The sequence below is a fragment of the Chiloscyllium plagiosum genome, unplaced genomic scaffold (assembly GCF_037043375.1).
Source record: "Chiloscyllium plagiosum isolate Xiang-an unplaced genomic scaffold, Cpla_swu_hap1 HiC_scaffold_7, whole genome shotgun sequence".
Lineage (NCBI taxonomy): Eukaryota > Metazoa > Chordata > Chondrichthyes > Orectolobiformes > Hemiscylliidae > Chiloscyllium > Chiloscyllium plagiosum.
This window is the reverse complement of record NW_028270145.1, coordinates 92,563,568-92,590,502: the sequence shown is the minus strand read 5'-3', so window position 1 is coordinate 92,590,502 and position 26,935 is coordinate 92,563,568. Positions and strand designations below refer to the sequence as shown.

The 26,935-nt window shown below is 43.0% G+C and overlaps 1 protein-coding gene across 1 annotated transcript in view; it reads right to left on the bottom strand.

Moving 5' to 3' along the window:
• The window catches only part of lypd6 (LY6/PLAUR domain containing 6), a 238,790-nt gene extending 223,835 nt beyond the window's left edge, over window positions 1-14,955 (bottom strand). Inside the window, exon 1 of the mRNA XM_087989250.1 lies at window positions 14,876-14,955. The gene's annotated coding sequence lies outside the window, so the exon portion shown is untranslated. The remainder of the gene's footprint in view (window positions 1-14,875) is intronic.
• Window positions 14,956-26,935: the final 11,980 nt, after the last annotated feature.

Sequence of the window (26,935 nt, the reverse complement as noted above, 5' to 3'; positions counted from 1 at the left end):
CAGCTAACTGCGCTATACGTAACTTAGAGGAAATCCCAGCTCATGCCATACTGGCAGTCAGAAAGGCAGGCTCAAAATTAAGCAACAGTGGGGATTTGAGAGAGGAGGGGGTGCTGCACCAGAACTGGATGTTGCCAGAGAGCATGTGAAAACCAATGGAGTGTTTCTTTGGATGATTTCGCTGAGAGGTAGCCAATCGATGAGAAATTCGAGAAGGCGGAGGATCATGGTTGGAGAACATCAGGGGCAATAAGGGTAAAGGTGCAATACTTTTACCAGACCACAGGGCTGCTCTCTCATTCGAGGGAGGTAACTAGTGAAGATCTAATCTGAGGGTCACCACGCTTCAGGCAAGGAGAGAAGTTGAGAAGAAGTCTTTCACGGTAACCTCAATTAGTGCATGAACTGAACCCATGCTTTTGGTACTCTGGATTATAAGCCAGCTGACCAAACAACTGAGTGAAAACCCCTGTCCCATCAGAAACCATAATACAGGAATGTGAAGAGAAACATTTGCAAAGGTTTCTCTGGTTGCACTCAGATATTTAGAATGGAATCAAACAAATGCAGTTCTACCCAGCTCCACATCATCGTGTATCCTTCAGTCCATTCCCTCTTACTCATTTCCCTCAATGGAACCATCTGAAGCCATGGAATTAGATACCACATCTATATTGACACCATACAACATTACTTTTCAATCATCTCCATATTGTCATGTAGCCAGTTCTGAATGAGCATCAATTTCCTCCCTTTTAGCACTGGGGCAACTGAAACAATTTTCAGCCCCCACTGTATACTTTGTTCTTATCTTTGATTTCAACCTATTCTCTAAGGTCTCAGACTTAACCCGGAGTCTGTACAGTTCAAATTTAAATTCTCATCTTGAGAATCTGAAAGTAGGCTGGAGGCCAATTCAAATAATTGTAGCAGGTGCTCTTCAATCCAGGATGCTTAGTCAGCCATCTTGAGCTGCTTCATCGATATCCTGCATTCTATTATAAGGTCCAGGTTGCATTGGTCCACAAACCTTTCCTAAATTTGCAGCCATCAGCCCTTAACATCTATTCCATTTTAGGATTTGTCGATGACTTTTAGCAGAAAGACTTGGAGAGTTGAGGTGATGGTTAGTGAGCAGAGGGAGGGAAGAGTTCAATCTTGAAAATGAGTATATTTCTCAGTTCCTTAAAATGGACGGAGATAGAAATGGGAAATGTTAAAAACACAAATTGATGAGACATTGAAGATATTTTGCCAAAGTTTACAACAATAAGCCATTCATTAGCCTGTCTTGATAAATGATAGGCCCTTCACACCCTATGTTGGGACCTCCCTGGTTTCAGGCAGTTGCTAGGAGTTGGCTGGTGTCCGCCCTCCTCTCAGGTTGTAAACACGGAAATAAAGACAGAGTTCAAGATGCACTCTGATTCCTAAGAAGAAAACTATAAAGTTTAGCCAGACTAAAGAATGCAGGTTGCAAGATCTTTTAGCTTAAACAAAGCAAGATGATCCCCTGATGTAGTGAGGTATTAATCATTTTGTATTATAACAGAGAAGCCCTAGTGATTAAAGTAAGTAAACCCAATCATAAGCAACAATTACTTACTGTTAAACAAAGCAGCTTCATCGTTATACCTAACCTCATTTCATCAAGTATTTTCTTCCAAAAGATCAGTAGGGCACACTTGCTCTGTCTCATACAAGTACAGTATGTGCTATTCACAGCATGTACTGGAGCAACTTAATGAGATTGCTTTGAGAGAATCTTCAGTTTTGAACAGTTGAAGTATATGTGGATTATGCCGTTACACAGTTAAACACTGGGCCATGTAAGCATCCCTACACATGTAGGACTTACACTGAAATTACTAGCACAAATGGACTCGAGAAAATATTTGAGGTGACAGCAAGAAATTATAATAATGGATTATAACAGGGCTTGGATAAATTTAAGGCTTGTAATGACAAAGCTAAGTGCCACATGTGCAAAGTGAATGCGAGGCAATGACCAGCCAATTACAAGAGGAACTGTAACCACTTCTCACAAGTCAGAATGAAACTACCATCACTGAGACACCACCACCTTTTGGGGGTCAGAATTTGACTAAAAGCCTAATTAGACCAACCTTGGTTACAAGAGCAGAACAGGGTCAGGCTGTTTGGCAAGGAATGAGTAGCACACCTCCTGATCCTTTGGAACATTTCCACCATCTACAGGCTCAAGTTAAGAATGATAGCAAGGTCCCCATTCAACTGGATGAGGAAGTAGCAACAATTGAAAAGAAATCCAACACTACCCAGACAAAATAATCCAGTTTCAGTGGCACACTTGCTCTGTCTCATGCAAGTACAGTATGGAGCAACTTAGTGTGATTGCTTTGAGAGAATCTTCAAGTCCCACAGCCTCTACACAAAAAAGTCTGCAATACAGAATACTATCATCTCAAATCACACACCATCTTGACTTGGACATATATTGTTAATAGATAATCGTTGTTGCATAAATATCCTGAAACTTTCAACCATTATATTATTAGTCAAAGTGGTTTCAAAAGGTTCATTATCACCATCTCCAGATATGAAAAATAAAATTGCCCTGGATATTTTGGTCTAATCTAATGAGCAAATATGTAATTTAAGTTAAAATTGCCAATTATCATAAGATCATAAAAACAGAAGTCAGCAATTTAGTCCCTGAATCACATTACACCATTCCATTAGATTCCAGTTGATTTCTCACCTATCTCTTCATGGCTCCTTTTATCCCAAATACCTTGATAGCTTCCACATCAAAAATCTATCAGAACCAGTTTAAAACTAACAAACGACATAGCATTGCTTGTCACTTGCAGAATACAGTTCAACAATCTATAATAATAACTTGGATTTATATAACGTGTTTAACAGGATTGCTTCAACTGATCCTGGAGTAAGAAAGAGAGGGAGGTCGTTATACCCTCGGATCACATGCTATAATACAATGATGATATAATAAGCAGGTATCTCAAAGATATCCTGATATGCTGATCATCAAATATACCACATTCCCCTTTCTTCACAGGGGAGGTGATGGCTTAGTGGTATTATCACTGGACTATTAATACAGAGACCCAGGTAATGTTCTGGGCCCAGATTCTAGAATTTGAATTTAATAAAAATCTGCAAGTTAAGAGTCTAATGATTACTATGAAGCCATTGTCAATTGTCATAAAAGTCCATTTGGTTCAATAATGCCCTTTAGGGAAGAAAACTGCTGGCCTTGCCTGGTCTGGCCTACATGTGACTCCAGACCAATATTGATGTGGTCAACTCCCTCTGGGCAGCTAGGTGCAGACAATAAATGTTTGCCTGTCCAGTGACAACTACATCCCATGAATGAATGAAAAAAAAGTATAAAAACACATAGGCTGAACAGGCATATATGATTGTACTTCAGCAAGTTAATTCAATAATTATAAAAACAGATAATCAGAATTCACACAATTGTCATTTCAAAATGTGATGTATCACTTTGGGGATTTGAGAACTCCTCTTAACGTGGTAATCATACACCTCTCTAAAGAGGCAGGCATTGTTCTCCACTGCACTTGGTTCACAACTTGATTGTTTTATTTCTGGTTGATGTTGTTAACATCACCACACAATCATCATTGTTGGGGTGTCCTTCCTTATGCATGATTGGTGTACCATACATTGGACTGAGCTGGTACCTCGTCTTTTGCAATATAGAATTGTGATCAATCTGGGCAGATTGCACATTTTAGAAATCTTTGCTGGTATGTCAATATTTGAATTTAGATTTCCAATTCACACACTTTGCCCTGACTTCTAGACTTTGCAGACCATGTGGAGACCATTTATCAGATCTTAAAGTCCAGCTCAATGCAAATTTGAAAACAACATTAGCCTTGAAGCTGGTGACCACTGAGTTGTTTATTCTCACCAGTCATGTTTCAATTGATTGAATGATTTAATTTCCCAAGTTGGACAGCTATTGCAGATTGTGTTAGGAAGCTTTTTCGCAAAAAAAAGTCATCATTTTCTTCAAGATTATTGGACTGAATTTTAAAATTTTGTCCTGCAGCTCCTTTAATTTGATGGAAACCCACTCAGTCATCATGTATGTCATTCTTTCTCCTCTGTCTTTGAAGAAGAAATGACTGGGTCAAAGAGTGTTTGGAGAATTAGTTGCTGAGCAATGTTGTCTGCACTTGCCTTCTGAGCACAATGTTTACAGGGAATTGTAATTCCATGTCTATCGGTGTTGCACAAAAAGTATAGCAAAGTGAAAATCTCGCTTTGTTGCTCAATACAAAATGAGCAATGATTTGATAGTACAAGCCATACATTTTGCTAAACTGTTGGAGCATGGATAATGGGTGATGATGTGATATGGCTCATTCTCCCTGTTGTACACATCTCTTAAAATGGTTAGTCAATATATTGCAATCCATTGTCAGTCACTGTCTGATCTGGAATGCTGAATAAACTTAAAATAGCACTCATCATGTCAGCAACTGTCATGCTCATTATGTTGCTAAGTTGTCAAACAATGGGACGTCTGAAGAAGTAATCCATAATAAGAACGTAATCGACACTATACACTGTGGATATGCCTGTAGCTACTTCCATCCAAGGGGTGGATGGAATGTAGTGTAGATGTAAAAACTCTCCCCTCTGCTAATTGAATAACCTGTTTCATACCTGGCCAATACAGAGACTCCTGTGCTAACTATCAACACCTAAATATCCATGTTATAACATAGACATGATACCTTGGCATAATGCATTTAGAGTTAAAGGAACCTGTTTGTCCTTAAAAAACAACTAGGGTGGCACAGTGACTCAATGGTTAGCACTGCTGCCTTACAGTGCCCAGGACCCAGGTTTGATTCCAGCCTTGGGCAACTGTCTGTGCGGAGTTTGCACATTCTTCCTGTGTCTGCATGGGCTTTCTCTGCTGATCTGGTTTCCTCCCACAATCCAAAGATGTGCAGGTTAGATGAATTAGCCATGGTAAATCCAGGGTTAGAGGGTGGGTCTGGGTGGGTGGCTCTTCAGAGGGTCAGTATGGACTTGATGGGTTGAATGGCCTGCTTCCAAGATCTGTGCATACTGGTAGTCCTACCACTACTGAGCCATTAGTATCAACCAGGCTGATAATTTTGGGATGCCCAATATGAGCATGTGTTCTGGCACTGCAGTGTGATTCTGTCAATGCACAGAATTAGTGATCCACGATATGCTGAGACAAGGTCTCGTGTAAGTTGTACGATAGAGCACCTCTTGCCGATGTTCATGTTTTTCAGGATCCGTAGCAATAATATGTTGGCACTTGCTCTGATGTTAATCTTCACTTTGAGTGTATATCATTCTGCCTTTTCAGTACATATGGTATTAATATTTTGAGAGTACTTGAATATAAAAGCAGGGATGGACCCCTGAAGCTCTATAAGGCTCTGGTGAGACCACATGTGCACAGTTTTGGGCCCGATATCTCAGGAGATGTAGGAGAGACTAGGACCCGAGGGCATCGCCTGAAAGAAAAGGGAAGACCTTTTAGAACAGAGGTAAGGAGAAAATCCTTCAACCAGAGAGTGGTGAATTTATGGAATTCATCGCCACAGAAGGCCTGTGGAGGCCAGGTCATTGAGTATATTTAAGAGTAAGATAATGAGGTTCTTGAGTATCAAAGAGATCAAGGATTATGGGGAGAAAGTGGGAGAATGGGGTTGAGAAACTTATCAGCCATGATTGAAAGGTAGAGCAGACTCAATGGGCTGAATGGCCTAATTTCTGCTCCTATGCCTTATGGTCTTATGTACAGTCTTCTGATAAACCTATACCATCAACATGAAGTGTGAGGTTAACAATATGGAAAGCTTTAGTCATCTTCTGAAAATTACTCTTCCTTGGTTGACTCTGAACCTTATTTATGTGTTTGAAATTGTTTGCTTTTTTTAGCATTTACTACACTTGTTTCCTTAGTTACAGTCTTGTGGTCTTGTTTGCCACCTGGTGTCTGGTCTGGCTTGGCCTTTGGAGACATATTCTAAACACGTGCATGCCCAATATCCTTTGGCGCCACAAACTCTACAGGTATTTAGAAAAGTCTGGACAGATTTTGAGATGGGACAAACTGCATTTTAACAGATCTTGTTAGCTAGGGGTTTTCTGACCATAGCAATAATGTTGTCTGCACGTAAACCATGTAATTGTTGGTCTGCCATTAAGCCTTATACTTATTTCTATCATCAAGTAACGCATGAACTGTGGCCCCTTTGTGATTCACACAGTATACTCCATATGCCACATGTTAGCCCACCCACTTAACCTAGGAGAAAGTGAGGACTGCAGATGCTGGAGATCAGAGCTGAAAATGTGTTGCTGGAAAAGTTCAGCAGGTCAGGCAGCATCCAAGGAGCAGGAGAATCGACGTTTTGGGCATGAGCCCTTCTTCAGGAGTGAGGAAAGTGTGCCAAGCAGGCTAAGATAAAAGGTAGGGAGGAGGGACTTGGGGGAGGGGCGTTGGAAATGCAATAGGTGGAAGGAGGTTAAGGTATGGGTGATAAGGTGAGGGTGATAGGCCGGAGTGGGGGTGGGGGCGGAGAGGTCAGGACGAAGATTGCAGTTTAGGAAGATGGTGCTGAGTTCGAGGGTTGGGAATGAGACAAGATGGGGGGAGGTGAAATGAGGAAACTGAAGAACTCTGAATTCATCCCTTGTGGTTGGAGGGTTCCTAGGCGGAAGATGAGGCGCTCTTCCTCCAGCCGTCGTGTTGCTATGGCGGACCAACCAACTCAATCACCCCGTGGCTCAACACTTCAACTCCCCCTCCCACTCCACCAAGGACATGCAGGTCCTTGGACTCCTCCATCGCCAGACCATAGCAACACGATGGCTGGAGGAAGAGCGCCTCATCTCCCACCTAGGAACCCTCAAACCACAGGGGATGAACTCAGATTTCTCCAGTTTCCTCATTCCCCTCCCCCCACCTTGTCTCAGTCCCAACCCTCGAACTCAGCACCACCTTCCTAACCTGCAATCTTCGTCCTGACCTCTCCGCCCCCACCCCCACTCCGGTCTATCACCCTCACCTTAACCTCCTTCCACCTATCGCATTTCCAATGCCCCTCCCCCAAGTTCCTCCTCCGTATCTTTTATCTTAGCCTGCTTGGCACACTTTCCTCATTCCTGAAGAAGGGCTCATGCACAAAACATTGATTCTCTCCTGTTCCTTGGATGCTGCCTGACCTGCTGCGCTTTTCCAGCAACACATTTTCAGTACCCACTTAACCTATCAATAATCTTCTGCAGCCTCCACATCTCCTGAAAGATTTACTTTCCCATCTATAGAGTCTTACAGGAGAGTCATACAGCAGAGAAACAGACCCTTCTGCCTTCTCTGTCTCTTCATCAAAGTTATTTACATAAATTATAAATAATTGAGGTCCTAGCTGTAATCCCTATGGCACACCACTTAGTGCATCTTGTCAACGTGAAGAAGATCCATTTATGCCAATTCTCTGCTTTCTTTAGCCAGCCAATCTTCTGTTCATGTCAATATGCTAACTACTACACAATGTGCTTTTATTTTCCGCAGAAACCTTTGATTTGGCATTTTATTAAATGCCTTCTGGAAATCTAAGTACAGTACATCGACCGGTTCCTATTTATTCACAGCACATGTTACCACCGATAAGATTTCCAATAGATTGGCCAAATATGAATGACCAATTCACAATGCTATGCTGACTCTGTCTGAATACCTTGATCTTATCTCAGTGTCCTGTTATAACATCCTTAGTAATAGCTTCTAACATCTTTCTTCTCAGCTAATTCTGTCCAACTCTTTAACCACTAAATGTCTGTTTGCATTGTTATACTGGGCCATCTATCTCTGGTGGAAAGCTAAACTTTCCAACGGTACAATCAACCACACCATTAACAAATACAGTGAATGGTTTATATCCCAACAAAATCCTTGCAGGAGACTAGTAGAAACATTTTGTCGAAAAGACTAACTGTCTATTCTCTGTCTCCTGATGCAGAGCCAATTTCTGAACGATGCCAATAACTTGTCTTAAATTCCATTAGCTTCAACTTTACAAAATGTATGATTAAAGGTATTTTGGACCAGACCAGACCCCTCAAAGTACATAATGGAGATGGCCCAGACCCTAAATATTTTACTTTTTTTAAAGGCAAATGTAAGGCGTGGTGTTCCAGATATGATTCGATTGACCCACCACTAAGCTTTAATCAAAACACGTTTTATTCTTAAAATACACAGTTAAAATACAAAAAGACGAATTGGCATAACTTTACTGTATGGAAATACTTAACAAGATAATGTATTATTTAACCACTAATTATCAACTGTTTCAATATAGGCAGCATCCCATAAGCACACCCTTGGCAAAGACAATTCACCAACACAGTTACACAATTAGTATTCTCATGTGTTGCTTCTCTCTGGTCTAAGAAAAATAAACAACTTGCCCCTTTTGATTTTTAAGAGGAAGCCTCGGTGTCTAAGATTTCACTCCAGCAACAGGGCATTCAAGTTTTCAGTTCCAAAAACTAGCAGAAACCACCAACTAACTGAAATCAAAACTAAAATCCTTTTGGGTTTGCGTAATCCTGACCATATCCACTCATGATTCTTTTGTCTTAAAAAAAACCGAGAGAGAACTTAAAGCTGTTTACCAACTGCCGACCTGAAGAAGACATTTAGGCACCACCGTGACAATACCCATCTGCAAGAGAAACAGGACAGTACACATCTCTTAAAGGCACTGTATATCACAAGGGGGACTTGTCAAACGCCTTCTGGAAGCCCATATAAGTAACATCTATGAAGGCTACCCACCCACTGCATTTGTCACCTCATCATAAACATTCAATCGGATTTGTCAGGTATTATTTACACCTTCCAAATCCCTGTTCGAAATCCCCTCTGTCTGATTAGCTGAAACATTTCCAGGTGTTCCATCAGTGTCCTTTTTGATAGTAAAGTAGTACTTCTTTAACACCAGATGGTGGGTTAAATTAGTCTATAATTACCTGGTTTTCCTCTCTCACCTTAACTAAATAGCATGACATGTGAACATTTACCATCTAAAAGAACTGTTGATAAATCAAAAGAATACTGGAGTTAGAGAATCGGTAATGTTCTCATCTATTTTCTTTAAAACCCTGGGATAGGAACCATTTAGTTTAGGAGACTTGTCACTCTTCTATGACATGATTTTCTTAATTACATTTTTTTCATTAACTTTGGGCTGTTCCTCATTTAATATCAGTTTACTTGGGATGACTGGCAAGCGGAAACCTTTCCTTACCGTAAATATTGATGCAAATTAATCATCAGTAGGTCAATTATTACCTCATTTTCATTAACAATAGGCTGGGGCTATTTTCTCTGGAGCATCAGAGGTCAAGGGGTGACCTGTAAGGATTTATGAAATCATGAGGGGCATGGATAGGATAAATAGACAAGGTCTTTTCCCCAGAGTGGGGAAGTCCAAAGCTAGAGGGCATAGGTTTAAGGTGAGAGGGCAAGAGGTGAGGCCATACTGGATTTGGTTCTGGGTAACGAACCAGGCAAGGTGTTAGAATTGGAGGTAGGTGAGCACTTTGGGGACAGTGACCACAATTCGATGACTTTTACTCTAGTGATGGAGAGGGATAAGTGTGCACTGCAGGGCAAGAGTTATAACTGGGGGCAGGGAAATTATGATGTGGTGAGGCACGACTTAGGATGCGTGGCTTGGAAAAGTAGGCTTCAATGGAAGGGCGCAATTGATATGTGGAGCTTGTTCAAGGAGCAACTATTGAGTGTCCTTGATAAGTATGTACCTGTCAGGCAGGGAGGAAAGGGTCGTGTCAGGGAGCCGTGGTTTAATAAGGAATTGAAATCCCTTGTTAAAGGGAAGAGGGCAGCCTACGTAAAGATGAGGCGTGAAGGTTCAATTGGGGCGATTGAGAGTTATAAGGTAGCCAGGAAGGATCTGAAGAGAGAGCTAAGAGCAGCAAGGAGGGGACATGAAAAGTCCTTAGTTGGTAGGATTAGGAAAAACCCAAAGGCTTTCTATAGGTATGTCAGGAATAAAAGAATGACTAGAGTAGGAATAGAGATGGAAATGTGTTGCTGGAAAAGCGCAGCAGGTCAGGCAGCATCCAGGGAACAGGAGAATCGACGTTTCGGGCATTAGCCCTTCTTCAGGAATGAGGAAAGTTGGTCCAGCAGGCTAAGATAAAAGATAGGGAGGAGGGACTTGGGAGAGGGGCGTCGGAAATGTGATAGGTGGAAAGAGATCAAGGTGAGGGTGATAGGTCAGACTGGGGTGGGGGCGGAGAGGTCGGGAAGAAGATTGCAGGTTAGGAAGGCGGTGCTGAATTTGATGGATTTGACTGAGACAGGCTGGGGGGAGGGGAAATGAGGAAACTGGTGAAATCCGAGTTCACTGAGACAGGCTGGGGGGAGGGGAACTGAGACAGGCTGGGGGGAGGGGAATAGGTCCAGTCAAGGATAGTAGTGGGAAGTTGCGTGTGGAGGGTGAAGAGATTGGGGAGTCACTGAATGAATACTTTTCATCAGTATTCACTCAGGAACAGGACATTGTTGCCGATATGAATACTGAGTCACAATTAATTAGAATGGACGGCTTTGAGGTATGTAGGGAAGAGGTGTTGGAAATTCTGGAAAGGGTGAAAATAGATAAGTTCCCTGGGCCTGATGGCATTTATCCTAGGATTCTCTGGGAAGCAAGGGAGGAGATTGCAGAGCCATTGGCCTTGATTTTTATGTCCTCGTTGTCTACAGGAATAGTGCCAGAAGACTGGAGGATAGCAAATGTGGTTCCCTTGTTCAAGAAGGGGAGTAGGGATAACCCTAGTAACTATAGGCCGGTGAGTCTCACTTCTGTTGTGGGCAAAGTCTTAGAGAGAATTGTAAGGGATAGGATCTATGAACATCTGGATAGGAATAATGTGATCAAGGATAGTCAGCATGGTTTTGTGAAGGGCAGGTCGTGCCTCACAAACCTTATTGAATTCTTTGAGAAGGTGACTAAGGAGGTGGACGAGGGTAAAGTGGTAGATGTGGTGTATATGGATTTTAGTAAGGAGTTTGATAAGGTTCCCCATGGTAGGCTACTGCAAAAAATACAGAGGTATGGCATTGAGGGTGAGTTGGAGGTTTGGATTAGGAATTGGCTGGCTGGAAGAAGACAGAGGGCAGTAATTGATGGTAAAGGTTCATCTTGGAGTGCAGTTACTAGCGGTGTTCCGCAAGGATCTGTTTTGGGACCACTGCTGTTTGTCATTTTTATAAATGACCTGGAGGAGGGGCTAGAAGGTTGAGTGAGCAAGTTTGCGGATGATACAAAAGTCGGTGGAGTTGTTGACAGTGAGGAAGGATGTGTCAGGTTACAGCGGGATATAGATAAGCTGCAGAGCTGGGCAGAAAGGTGGCAAATGGAGTTCAATGTAGGTAAGTGTGAGGTGATTCACTTTGGTAAGAGTAACAAAAAGATGGGGTACTGGGCTAATGGTCGGATACTTGGTAGTGTGGATGAGCAGAGGGATCTTGGAGTCCATGTACACAGATCTCTGAAAGTTGCCACCCAGGTAAATAGTGCGGTGAAGAAGGCATATGGCGTACTGGCTTTTATTGGTAGAGGAATTGAGTTCCGGAGTCCTGAGGTCATGTTGCAGTTGCATAAGACTCTGGTGTGGCCGCATCTGGAGTATTGTGTGCAGTTTTGGTCGCCATACTATAGGAAGGATGTGGAGGCACTGGAACGGGTGCAGAGGAGGTTTACCAGGATGTTGCCTGGTATGGTAGGAAGATCGTATGAGGAAAGGCTGAGGCACTTGGGGCTGTTTTCACTGGAGAAAAGAAGGTTTAGGGGTGACTTGATAGAGGTGTACAAGATGATTAGGGGTTTAGATAGGGTTGACCATGAGAACCTTTTTCCACGTATGGAGTCAGCTATTACGAGGAGGCATAGCTTTAAATTAAGGGGTGGTAGGTATAGGACAGATGTTAGGGGTAGATTCTTTACTCAGCGAGTCGTGAGTTCATGGAATGCCCTGCCAGTAGCAGTAGTGGACTCTCCCTCTTTATGGGCATTTAAACAGGCTTTGGATAGGCTTATGGAGGATAGTGGGCTAGTGTAGGTTAGATGGGCTTTGATCGGCGCAACATCGAGGGCCAAAGGGCCTGTACTGCGCTGTATTTTTCTATGTTCTATGTTCTATTTAAAAGGGATCTAAGGGGCAACTTTTTTCATGCAGAGAGTGATGTGTGTATGTAATGACCAGTGAGAGGAAGTAGTCGAGGCTGGTACAATGGGTAAAAACAATGACTGCAGATGCTGGAAACCAGAGTCTAGATTAGAGAGGTGCTGGAAAAGCACAGCAGTTCAGACAGCATCCAAGGAGCAATACAATCGATGTTTCGGGCAAAAGCCCTTCATCAGGAATACAACATTCAAAGGGTTAAGAGGTATACGGGTCAAATGCTGGCAAGTCGGACTAGATCTATCTTGGATATCTGGTCAACATGGATGAGATGGCCCGAAGGGTCTGTTTCCATGCTGTATATCTCTATGACTCTATGACAATATCACAGTTATTAGTTTTTAAGGGGTCAGCCTTGTTCCTGACCACTAGTCAATAGTAGAATCTTAAAAACAAGAAAACATGAAACAAGGAAAGGCCATTAATCACATCAAGTCCATTTTTCTTTTTGTAATTGACACAAATGGGACAACAAACATTTGCTTATTACCACAGCTGTTGTTATGATATCCCAGATCACAAGAGGTTATCATCAGGAATGATCTGTATATTCTATACTGACAGATATGTTTGGATGAAGATAGATGGTGGCATTCATTGAACTCATTTCACAATTTAACATCCTGGGGATTATTATTGACCAAACATTAATCAAGACAATCATTATTCACCAATACTTTCTGACTCCATTCTATGATTATGTATAGAACAAATAACTTTGCATCAAAATACTAACTGAATTCAGTAGTCTAACTGAACATTAATGCCTAGCTAGGACCATTTTAACCTTTTTTCTAGCATTCAAGGGCAATTTGAAGTTGAATCTAAGGTCAAACCCCTTTGGCATTCAATGAAATTGAACACATTGGTCCAATGTAATGATTGAAATATGGCTCGTCTGCTAATCGTAATGATGCCTGCTCTGAAGTCTCTTCTGATTTAAATTATTTTTAAATAGATATTTCTAAACTTAGGAAGCAACAATCTTTTTTTCCCTTGAAAGGTTATTTGAAGATGTTTTTATTTAAAATGTTCAGCTGATCTAACTGATATTGCTCCAAATCTAGACTGCAACTGAGCAATACAAATGAAAGGTTATGGGTGGAGACATAAGATTTGACCATGATGCCTTCATAGATGAAGAGACTACCAAATAAGTTCATTTTTACCCAACATTCAAATGCAACTCACAGTCTGAAACCTGTGAGCTGTTTGCACCAATATTTCCAATGTGCACCACCAAAGAATGATGGGTCCTATTCAGAGTTTCAGCTATGGTGTTAACTATTGTCTTTTAGTTTCAGCAAGACTTCTCTACATTTACACTTCTGAGGGAATGGAGTAAAGGTCAACATTCCATTTACATTCTATATTTCTGCCTGAATAACCTTTTGTGTTCAAATCCCTCTGTTCTGTAACTTTCTACAATCTTTCTCCATTTAAATAATATTCAGCTCCTCTTTGCTTCCTGCCAAAGTGCATAACCTCCCACATGTTCTCCAGGTTACACTTCACTTGCCAGTTGGTTTTGCCCGGTTACTTAACTTGTCGATATCCTTCTGTCGTCTCTGTTACTCTCACCAACTACCTTCCCTCTATTTTTGTATCATCTGCAGAATTGTCGATAGTGCATTCACTATCAAATATTCCTCCAAGTATATAATATTTATTGTAAAGAACTGTGGCCCCCAACACTGGCTGGGGTTTGGAGCAGACAGGTCCATTCTTGCAGTTGGACTGATACAGTAAAGCCACCTGTTGTACCTAATATCTGCATCTACACGAGTGCAATTAAAATTATTCTTCCCTCGTGTTTCAGTGAGATGCAATCAGATGCTGAATCAATGCAAGTCCTTTTTATCAGCCTAAAGCACAACTCTGTTCACAAACTTAATGCACCGCCTGATAATATGAAGACCGTATACACATGCTTCCAATAATCAATTAAATCGACAAATATTTAGGGAACGGTGTTTGTACAAGATTTAGAACTTAGAGTCGTTATTATCGCAGCCCAAATTCTTTCTATCAAGCCGTTTACACAACCCTGGGTATAGCCCGGTCAGGTTACACATTTATTTATAATCCAGTTTGGGGGTAAAAATAGACGAGTTAAAGTTTTTGCACAGGAACTCCCTCCTTCGCAAGTTGACTATAGTGTGCTCAGTGGTGTCTCAAGAAGTCCTTGCCTGCTTTAGCAAGCAGTGTGGGTTCTGGAGGGGAAACCCAGGGGCCCGGGGAAACAAGCTGTCAAACCAGCAGACAGCTAGACACTGATCCCCGCCTTTCAGCTGATCGCCTCCTGTGGGTCGGTCAGAATTCGGTCCGAAAAGCCCTGCATCCAATCCCTGACTTAACCGCAGTCCTTGAAGATCCACCGTTCGGCTCATCACAGCCCAGAGCGACATTGCCTCCCGTGTGTCTAATCTTACTGACAAAATCACAACACAGATAATAAAAGTTTGAAACGAAGGGCACCTCGTCGCTGTACCGCTGGCTGGTGCATCCATGCAAACAGAAAGTGGGCAGCAACTCTTTGTAATCTAAAAATAATGGCTTTTTTTACCTGTCCGATGGATAAAACTTTAGGCGATGTTATTATTTGAAAAGTCAGCAGTGAATAGGCTCCCTGTTCTACACAAGGGCTCCAAACAGATCAGATATCTGATGGTGATCTCTCCACCCATTTGAGGCGGGGTCACAACGAATTACATCATTTAAATTTGGCAAGAATGAGGGAAAATACAATCGTTCTGGATTAGTGGTGCTGGAAGAGCACAGCAGTTCAGGCAGCATCCGAGGAGCAGCGAACTCGACGTTTCGGGCAAAAGCCCTTCAACAGGAATAAAGGCAGACAGCCTGAGGCGAGGAGAGATAAGCTAGAGGAGGGTGGGGGTGGGGAGAAAGTAGCATAGAGTACAATAGGTGAGTGGGGAAGGGGATGAAGGTGATAGGAGAGGGTGGAGTGGATAAGTGGAAAAGAGGATAGGCAGGTAGGACAAGCCCGGACAAGTCATGGGGACAGTGCTGAGCTGGAAGTTTGGAACTAGGGTGAGGTGGGGGAAGGGGAAATGAGGAAACTGTTGAAGTCCATATTGATGCCCTGGGGTTGAAGTGTTCCAAGCGGAAGATGTGGCGTTCTTCCTCCAGGCATCTGGTGGTGAGGGAGCAGCGGTGAAGGAGGCCCAGGACCTCCATGTCCTCAGCAGAGTGGGAGGGGGAGTTGAAATGTTGGGCCACAGGGCAGTGTGGTTGATTGGTGCGGGTGTCCCGGAGATGTTCCCTAAAGCGCTCTGCTAGGAGGCGCCCAGTCTCCCCATTGTAGAGGAGACCGCACCGGGAGAAACGGATACAATAAATGATATTAGTGGATGTGCAGGTAAAACTTTGATGGTTGTGGAAGGCTCCTTTAGGGCCTTGGATAGAGGTGAGGGAGGAGGTGTGGGCACAGGTTTTACAGTTCCTGCGGTGGTAGGGGAAGGTGCCAGGATGGGAGGGTGGGTTATAGGGGGGCGTGGACCTGACCAGGTAGTCAAGGAGGGAATGGTCTTTGCGGAAGGCGGAAAGGGGTGGGGAGGGAAATATATCCCTGGTGGTGGGGTCATTTTGGAGGTGACGGAAATGTCGGCGGATGATTTGGTTTATGCAAAGGTTGGCAGGGTGGAAGGTGAGCACCAGGGGCGTTCTGTCCTTGTTACGGTTGGAGGCTTGGGGTCTGAGGGCAGAGGTGTGGGATGTGGACGAGATGCATTGGAGGGCATCTTTAACCACGTGGGAAGGGAAATTGTGGTCTCTAAAGAAGGAGGCCATCTGGTGTGTCCTGTGGTGGAACTAGTCCTCCTGGGAGCAGATACAGCGGAGGCGGAGGAATTGGGAATATGGGATGGCATTTTTGCAAGAGGTAGGGTGGGAAGAGGTGTAATCCAGGTAGCTGTAGGAGTCGGTGGGTTTGTAAAAAATGTCAGTGTCAAGTCGGTCGTCATTAATGGAGATGGAGAGGTCCAGGAAGGGGAGGGAGGTGTCAGTGATGGTCCAGGTAAATTTAAGGTCAGGGTGGAATGTGTTGGTGAAGTTGATGAATTGCTCAACCTCCTCACGGGTGCACAAGGTGGCGCCAATGCAGTCATCAATGTAGCGGAGGAAGAGGTGGGGAGTAGTGCCGGTGTAATTACGGAAGATCAACTGTTCTACGTAGCTAACAAAGAGACAGGCATAGCTGGGGCCCATACATGTGCACATGGCTACCCCTTTGGTCTGGAGGAAGTGGGAGGATTCGAAGGAGAAATTGTTAAGGGTGAGGACCAGTTCGGCCAAACGAATGAGAGTGTCGGTGGAAGGGTACTGTTGGGGACATCTGGAGAGGAAGAAACAGAGGGCTTGGAGGCCCTGGTCATGGCGGATGGAAGTGTAGAGGGATTGGATATCCATGGTGAAGATGAGGCGTTGGGGGCTGGGGAAACGGAAGTCTTGGAGGAGGTGGAGGGCCTGGGTTGTGTCCCGAACGTTTCACATCCATCAAAGTTTTACCTGCACATCCACTAATATCATTTATTGTATCCGTTGCTCCTGATGCGGTCTCCTCTACATTGGGGAGACTGGGCGCCTCCTAGCAGAGCACTTTAGGGAACATCTCCGGGACACCTGCACCAATCAACCACATCGACCCATGGCCCAACATTTCATCTCCCCCTCCCACTCTGCCGAGGACATGGAGGTCCTGGGCCTCCTTCGCCGCCGCTCCCTCACCACCAGAAGCCTGGAGGAAGAACGCCTCATCTTCCGCCTCGGAACATTTCAACCCCAGGGCATCAATGTGGACTTCAACAGTTTCCTCATTTCCCCTTCCTCCACCTCAACCGAGTTCCAAACTTCCAGCTCAGCACTGTCCCCATGACTTGTCCGGACTTGTCCTACCTGCCTATCTTCTTTTCCACCTATCCACTCCACCCTCTCCTCCCTGACCTATCACCTTCATCCCCTCCCCACTCATCCATTGTACTCTATGCTACTTTCTCCCCTCCCCCACCCTCCTCTAGCTTATCTCTCCACACTTCAGGCTCACTGCCTTTATTCCTGATGAAGGGCTTTTGCCCGAAACGTCGATTTCGCTGCTCCTTGGATGCTACCTGAACTGCTGTGCTCTTCCAGGACCACGAATCAAGAATCTGGTTTCCAGCATCTGCAGTCATTATTTTTACCTCGTTGAGATTACCATCGTTGCTGATCTTCGACTTCATTCCAAAGACTTGCACATTTGAAATGCTGCTTTAGACACCAGCCGGAGCTTGGGGCCATTTATCGCCTCAGCCTGAAAGTTGCCCTTGAGAAGGGTAAATTAGCTCAGTGGCTAAAGGGATACTAAAAATACAGATACAATTCCTGTGCTTCCCAGTGTAGTTCATGGAGGTGTACCTCCTTGCCCTGGTTTCTGTGCAGGACCATAAAATATAGGAGCAGATGTAGGCCATTCAGTCCATCAAGACTACTCAGCTTTCAGTGAAAACCTGATTGATCTGATAATCCTTAACTCTACTTTCCTTGCCTTTTCACTATGACCCTTGATTCCCTTGCTGATTAAAAATCTGTATACTATGCAATATAGTTAAACATCCCAGCCTCAGTAATCCTCTATCATACAGAATGCCATAGATTCACTACCCTCTGAGAGAAGAGATTCCTCCTCACCTCCATCATAAATGTGCAACCTCTTATTCGGAGAAAGGCTTCAGAAAAGATTTACAAGGATGTTGCCAGGGTTGGAGGATTTGAGCTACAGGGAGAGGCTGAACAGGCTGGGGCTGTTTTCCCTGGAGCGTCGGAGGCTGAGGGGTGACCTTATAGAGGTTTACAAAATTATGAGGGGCATGGATAGGATAAATAGGCAAAGTCTTTTCACTGGGGTGGGAAGTCCAGAACTAGAGGGCATAGATTTTCGGTGAGAGGGGAAAGATAAAAAAGAGACCTACGGGGCAACTTTTTCACACAGAGGGTGATACGTGTATGGAATGAGCTGCCAGAGGAAGTGGTGGAGGCTGGTACAATTGCAACATTTAAGAGGCATTTGGATGGGTATATGAATAGGAAGGGTTTGAAGGGATATGAGCCGGGTGTTGGCAGATGGGACTAGGTTGGGTTGGGATATCTGGTTGGTATGGACGGGTTGGACCGGGTCTGCTCCCATTCTGTACATCTCTATTACTCTACGATGATATCCTTTGGTAATTGACTATCCCACAATCTTTCATTGTCCCTCAAGCTATGTAACCAATTGCTTCTCACTAACAGAGATGCCTACAATCCAGTTTCTATTGATTATGGTCAAATTGACAGTGTACTAGAGAGGAAATGCTACATCATCAAGAGATGTTGCTGCAATCTGGAGCATGTCTGCATTTTTCAGGTAGTTTAAAAAAGTTTCACATCCACTAGCCAATATTTTTATCTGGCTGTTAATAAGTCCTTGATAAAAGAAACACTTCAAAAGTGTTTATTGCCTCTAACTAAAATGCTTTGGGGCATAAAAAGGATATGACATGCAAATTTTCGGCTTCTCAACTTTTAACAAAGCTGACTCATGCTTGCAGAATTCCACATACACCAGCTACATTCCTCCACTTTGTGCATCATATTGCTTGTGTGAGACCTAACCTGCTAAATGTTGTCAGACTATTTAACATAATTTAGTACATTGGAGTCTCAGTCTGAACTTGAACTCATATCATACCATACACATCTACATTTTTATGAGTCAGTCTCCCCTCTCTGTCTGAGGACCAGTTATTTACATATATATCTACGCTAGAAATTATCTGTTCCTTAGGAACTTGACATTTCTTTTCTTTTTTCTGGAGACTTGGACTTTGCAGCTTAACCCATTTCAAATTGTCCTTGAGAAGATGTTGCTGAGCTGTATTCTTGAACCGCTGCCATCTATTTTTTGTTGTAGACTCACTTCTGTTAGGGAAGTAGGTCCCAGAATTTGACCCAGGAATACTAAAGGAACAGCGATATAATTCCAAGTCAGAACTGGGTTTGGAGGAGAACTGGCACATGGTGATGTTCCTTTGTATTTGTTGCTCTTTGGCCTTCTAAATGATAATGGTCATAGGATTGAAAAGAGCTGGAAAAGAAGCCTTGGTAAATTTCTGAATTGCATCTTATAGATGTGATTTGGAGGTGCCTGTGTTAGACTGGGGTATACAAAGTTAAAAATCACACAACACCAGCTTATAGTCCAACAGGCTTATTTGGAAGCACAAGCTTTTGGAACTGCTCCACCTAATCTTACAGATGATACACATTGCTGCTACTGGCACTGGTGGCATAGGGAGTGAATGTTTGTGGATGTGGTGCCATTCAAGTAAGCTACTTTGCCCTGGTGTCAAACTTAAGAATCACACAGTTGTGCAGGAGGGAAACAGACCCTTCAGTCCAACTTGTCTATGCCGACCAGAGTTCTTGAATTAATCTAGTCCCATTTGCCAGCATTTAGCCCATATCTCTCTGAACCCTTCCTATTCAGGTACCCATCCAGATGTTTTTTAAATGGCATAAATGTACTAGCCTCAACCACTTCCTCTGGCAGCTCATTTCACACACGCACCACCCTCTGCGTGAAAAAGTTGGCCCTCACATACCTTGTATATCTTTTCTCTCTCACCTTAAACTGAAGCCCCCTACCGTTTGACTCTCCAACCCTGAGAAATACACATTGGCTATTCACTCTAACCATGCCCCTCATGATTTCATAAACCTCAATAAGGCCAACCCTCAGCCTCCAACACTCCAGGGAAAATGGCCCCGGCCTGTCAGCCTCTTCCTTTAGCTCAAAGCCCCCAACCCTAGCAACATCCTTGTAAATCGTTTTTGTACAGTTCAAGTTTAGCAACATCTTTCTTATAGCAGGGAGACCAGAATTGAATGCAGTATTCTAAAAGTAGCCTAACCAATGTCCTGTACAGCCACAACATGACATCCCATCTTCTATACTCAATGCACTGGCCAATAAAGGCAAGCATATCAAATGTCTCTTCACTACCCTGCCTGTCTGTGACTCCAGTTTCAAGTAACTATAAATCTCCACCTCAAGGTTTCTTTATTTGGCAACACACCCAAGAGCCCTGCCAATAACTGTATAAGTCCTGCCTGATTTGCCTTCCCAAGATGCAACACCTCACATTTATCAAAATTAAACTCCATCTGCCACTCCTCGGCCCATCAGCCCAACTGATCAAGGTCCCATTGTACTCTGATGTAATCTTCGCTGTTCACTACACCACCAATTTCGGTGTCATCAGTAAACTTACTAATCATTCCTCCTACATTCACATTCTCTTATATTCACAGTACATAAATTACAAAACCAGTAGATCCAGCACTAATCCTTGCAGCACACTGTTAATCACAGGCCACCAGTCCAAAAACGCCCTCCATCACTATCCTCTATCTCCTACCTTCAAGTCAATTTTGTATCTAAATAGCTGGCTTTCCTTGGATTCCATATGATCTAACCTTGCTAACCAGTCTACCATGCAGAACCTTACTTAAGGCCTTTTTGAAGTCCATTAGTGAGACATAATTTCCTACACACAAAGCTGTGTTGACTATCCTTAATCAGTCCTTGCCTTTCCAAATACATGTAGATCCTGTCCTTCAGAATCCCTTCCAATAACTTCCTAATCACTGATATCAAGCTTGCCAGTGTATAGTTTGCTGGCTTTTCCTTGCCATCTTTCATAAACAATGGCACTACATTGGCCACCCTCCAGTCTTCCAGGACCTCACCTGTGGCTATCGATGATACAAATATCTCAGCAATGAGCTCAGTAATCACTTCTCTAGTTTCCCCAAAGTTCCCAGATACACTTGAGCAGGTCCTGGGGATTTATCCAGCTTTATACATTTTAAGACGTCTAGCACCTTCTCCTCTGTAATAAGGACACTTTTCAAGCTATCACTGTTTATTTCTCTGACTTCCCTTCCTTTTTATACTCCAGAAGAGATTCCAATAATCCAATAATGTGAATCCCTGCCTCCTGCACCAGCTCCTCAGCCACACATTCAACTGCTCTATCCACTATTCCTACTCTCAATAGCACATAGCACCATGAGTAATCTAGATACTGCTCCTCTTGAGGACCTACTTTTTAATCTTCTGTCTAATTTCCTATATTCTCTCTTCAGAACTTCATTCCTTTCTTTTTCTGTGTTGTTAATACCAACATGTACACGGCACGGTGGCTCAGTGGTTAGCACTGCTGCCTCACAGTGCTGGGGACCCGGGTTCAATTCTAGCCTCGGGCGACTGTCTATGCAGAGTTTGCACATTCTCCCTGTGTCTCCGTGGGTTTCCTCCGGGTGCTCTGGTTTCCTCCCACAGTTCAAAGATGTGCAGGTCAGGTGAATTGGCCATGCTAAATTGCCTGTAGTGTTAGGTGCAGGGGTAAATGTAGGGGAATGGGTCTGGGTGGATTGCTCTTCGGAGGGTCGGTGTGGACTTGTTGGGCAGAAGGGCCTGTTTCCACACTGTAGGGAACCTAATCTAATCTAATTGCAACCTGCTGGTCACTGCCCCCTTTGAGAATATCCTGTAGCCTCTCTGAGACATCTTGATCCGGACAGGTAACACACCATCCTGATGTCTCGCTGTCGGCCACAGAAACGTCTGTCGGTGCCCTTGACTAGAGACTTCCAATCACAATTGATCGCTTGGAACCTGACATACCCTGCATTACAATAGAGCCAGTCTCAGTACCAGAAACCTGACTGTCAATAATACATTCCCCTGAGAGTCCATCATCCCCTATATTTTCCAAAGCAGCACAGTTGATTGAAATGGGGATGGCTTGGGATGGAGCAGTTTAGCTATGAAAAGAGGCTGAATAAACTCAGGTTGTCTTTTGGAAAGCTGTCTGGGAGGATACCTTTGGAAACAACAGATGAGCATTTGAAATGACGTAAGTGCTGGTAAGCAAGATTAATGTAAATTGGTCAATGCTATTCTAAGCCATATAAATCTGGATGACAGATGTCATGAAGTGGACGTGAAGAGTCTACAGTAGGATAGGGACACATAAATGAGTAGACAAAGATCTGACAATTGGAGTATAGTGTGAGAAAATGTGAAACTTGTCCATTTTGACAGGCTAATTAAAAATGCATATTCTGAGATGCAGATCTGGGTGTTCTAGCGCATGAATCATAGTAAGTTAGTATTTAGGTATGGCAAGTAATTACGAAAGGTAGATAGAATGTTATTGTATCATGACTTGAACTGAAAACAAAATAGGAAGGAATACAAGGAATTAGTGAGACCTCATCTGGAATACTGTGTACAATCTTGGTTTCCTTATTTAAGGACAGATACACATGAGTTTACAAGACTAAATACCTGGACAGAAATTATGATTTGGAGTTACTGCAGTTGGACTGGGGTGTACAAAGTTAAAAATCACACAACACCAGTTTACAGTCCAATAATTTTATTTGGAAGCACTAGCTTTCAGAGCACTACTCCTTCATCAGCACTACTCCTTCAGCACTCAATCCGAAAGTGAGTGCTTCCAAATAAATCTGTTGTACTATAACCTGGTAAAAACAAGGACTACAGATGCTGGAAACTAGAGTCTAGATTAGAGTGGGGCTGGAAAAGCATAGCAGATCAGGCAGCATCTGAGGTGCAGGAAAATCGACGTTTCGGGCAAAAGCCTTTCATCAGGAAGGGCTTTTGCCCGAAACGTCAATTTTCCTGCTCCTCAGATGCTGCCTGACCTGCTGTGCTTCTCCAGCACTACTCTACTATAACCTGGTATTGTGTGATTTTTAACTTTGGACAAACATTGGTGTTTTGAGGAATGCTTGGACAGCTTCAGCTTATATCCGCTGGAGTTTCGAAAAATAAAAACTGATTTGATTGAAACAAATAAGATCCTGAAGGGTCCTGACAGGATACATGCGGAAACACACTTGTGTGAGAATATATAATTATGGGTTACTGTTTAACAATAAAGGCTCACCCATTTAAGACAGAGATAAAGGACTTTGAGGGGCCAATTGGCCTGCTCATGCTCCTAATTCACATCAATGTAAGGCAGTGTCCATCTTGTTCCTTATAAAATGAAATTCAAAGTCATTAGCTACAGGCAAATTTGTGTTTTCCATGCCCTGTTTCAGATGGAAAATAGGCATGAACAGATTTGCATGTTATCAATCAACTACAAGTGACTAGTCCTAATATTGTATTTCTGATTAATTTTATATTTTGTATTAGTATCAAAGCGCTTTGTGCAGTATCAAATACCATGCAATTAAGTGTCCCATCATTTAAATCAGTAAGAAATTAACCCAATAGTGCAGCCATTTAATTTAAATCAGTAAATATCTAGCACCTATAGACCTGTAAGCCTGACATTGCCGGTGGGTAAATTGTTGAAGGTAAGTCTGAAAGACAGGATTTACATGCAGTTGGGGAGGTAAGGACTGATTAGGGACAGTCAGCACGGTTTTCTGCAAGTGAAATTGTGTCTCACAATTTTGAGGTCATAACCAAAAAGATTGATGAAGGCAAAATGGTAGACATTGTTTACATGGACTTTAGCAAAGCCTTTGACAAGGTTCTGCATGGTGGATTAATTAAGAAAGTTAGATCACATGGAATACAGGGTAAGCTAGCCATTTGGAAACAAAATTGGCCTGACGGTAGGAGGAAAAGGGTGATGGTGGAGGGTTGTTTCTCGGACTGGAGGCCCGTGACCAGTGATGTTCCACAGGGATCAGTACAGGGTCCACTTTTGTTTGACATTTATATAAATAATGTGGATGAGAATTTAGGAGGCATCGTTACTAAGTTTGCAGTGGAAGGGCTCTATTCCTGATGAAGGGCTTTTGCCCGAAACATCAATTTTCCTGCTCCTCGGATGCTGCCTGACCTGCTGTGCTTTTCCAGTACCACTCTAATCTAGACTCTGGTTTCCAGCATCTGCAGTCCTTGTTTTTACCTTGCAGTGGAAGGGTTCATGCCTGAAACATCGATTCTCCTGCTCCTCAGATGCTGCCTGATCTGCTGTGCTTTTCCACCACCCCAGTCTCAACAAAAATTGGTGTTATAGTAGACAGTGAAAAAGGTTATCTAAGTTACAAAGAGACCTTGATCAATTGGCTCGATGGGCTACAGAGTTGCAGAAGGGCTTATGCCCGAAACGTCGATTCTCCTGTTCCCTGGATGCTGCCTGACCTGCTGCGCTTTTCCAGCAACACATCTCCGGCTCTGATCTCCAGCATCTGCAGACCTCACTTTCTCCTACAGAGTTGCAGATGGCATTTAATTTGGAGAGAAGCAGAAGATATTGCATTTTGGTAAAACAAATAAGGACAGGACCTATACAATTAATGGTAGGGCCCTGGGTAGTGTTGTAGAAGTGAGATCAAGGGGTTCAGGTACATAATTCTTTGAAATTTGCATCACAGGTAGGCAGGGTGGTTAAGAAAGCATTTAGCACATTTGCTTTCATTGCTCAGACCTTTGAATATAGGTGTTGGGATGTCATATTGAGCTTGCACAGGATGTTGGTGAGGCCTCTTCTGAAGTACTATGTGTGCAGTACTGGTCGTCCTGCTTTGGAAGAATATTATTAATTTGGGGAGGGTTCAGAAAAGATTTACTAGGATGTTGCCGGGAATGGAAGGTTTGACTTATAAAAATAGGCTGGATAGGTTGGGACATTTTTCACTGGAGCATAGGAGGTTGAGGACATCTTATAGAGTTTTATAAAATCATGAGGAACATGGATAAGGTGAACAGCAAGTGTCTTTTCCCTATGGTGGGGGCGTTCAAAACTATGAAGCATATTTTAAAGGTGAGAGGAGAAAGTTTTAAAAAGAACATGAGGGGCACCCTTTTTTCCACAGAATGGAATGAACTGCCAGGTGAAGTGGTACAGTTACAATATTTAAGATATTTGAGGGATAAGTATACATATCGGAAAGGATTCCAGGTTTTTATTTTAATTCATTCATGGGATGAGGCTAGACCAGCATTTATTGCCCATCCTTGATTGTCCAAAGGGCCATCCTTGATTGTCCAAAGGGCAGTTAAGAGTCAACGACATTGCTGTAGGTCTGGAGTCACCTGTAGGCCAGACCAGATAAGGCTAGCAATTTCCTTCCCTAAAGGACCTTAGTGAACCAGGTAGGTTTATCCAACGATCAACAGTGGATTCATTATCATCAATAGACACTTAATTCTAGAGGTGTTATTGAATATGGGCCAAACACAGGCAAGTGGGACTAGTTTAATTTGGAAACATGGCGTAGACTAGTTGGACCGAAGGGTATGACTCCATGACTATTTGCATGTTGGTTTCTATAAAAAACAAAATCTTGAGGCTACTACTTCTGTTGTGCCATATGTCTCTGTCTCAAAATTATTAGCACTGTTTATATTATATGCATGAATATTAAGGCAGCTATCTTTTTGGGAGGAAAGGACATTTGATTTAAGCAATGGCATACTGTCTGGATTCTTTGTTAAAATTTAATATTCCGCTACTCAGATCGAAGGTGTAAGGAAACTGTTGGCAAAACAAGTTTAAGTATCAATTGCAATTCTTTTGAAGTTAGGTCATTCAAGAGAGCATAACTTGGCTATGGAGCAGCAGGTATCTGGGCAAGCCAGTATGCTTAAATAATGCTTCAAACGTTTACACGGAAAATCTACTTGCCATTTGCCGGACCAACATCTTTGAAAAGAATGCTTATATATTTCAAGATATTTCAATGCAAGGGGCCGAACAGGGAAGGCAGATGAACTCACAGCATGGTTAGGAACATGGGACTGGGATATCATAGCAATTACAGAACCATGGCTCAGGGATGGGCAGGACTGGCAGCTTAATGTTCCAGGATACAAATGCTACAGGAAGGATAGAAAGGGAGGCAAGAGAGGAGGGGGAGTGATGTTTTTGATAAGGGATAGCATTACAATTGTGCTGAGGGAGGGTATTCCTGGAAATACATCCAGGCAAGTTATTTGGGTGGAACTAAGAAATAAGAAAGGGATGATCACCTTACTGGAATTGTATTATAGACCCCTTAATAGTCAGAGGGAAATTGAGAAAAAACTTGTAAGGAGATCTCAGCTATCTGTAAGAGTAATAGGGTGATTATGGTAGGAGATTTTAACTTTCCAAACATAGAGTGGGACTGCCATAGTGTTAAGGGTTTACATGAAGAGGAATTTGTTAAGTGTGTACAAGACAATTTTCTGATTCAGTATGTGGATGTACTTACTAGAGAAGGTGCGAAACTTGACCTACTCTTGGGAAATAAGGCAGGGCAGGTGCCTGAGGTGTCAGTGGGAGAGCACTTTGGGGCCAGCGACCATAATTCCATGAGAGTTAAAATAGTTATGGAAAAGGATAGACCAGATCTAATAGTTGAAGTTCTAAGTTGGAGAAAGGCCAATTTTGACGGTATTAGGCAAGAACTTTCGAAAGCTGACTGGGGGCAGATGTTCGCAGGTAAAGGGATGGCTGGAAAATGGGAAGCCTTCAGAAATGAGATAACAAGAATCCAGAGAAAGTATATTCCTGTCAGGGTGAAAGGAAAGGCTGGTAGGTATAGGAAATGC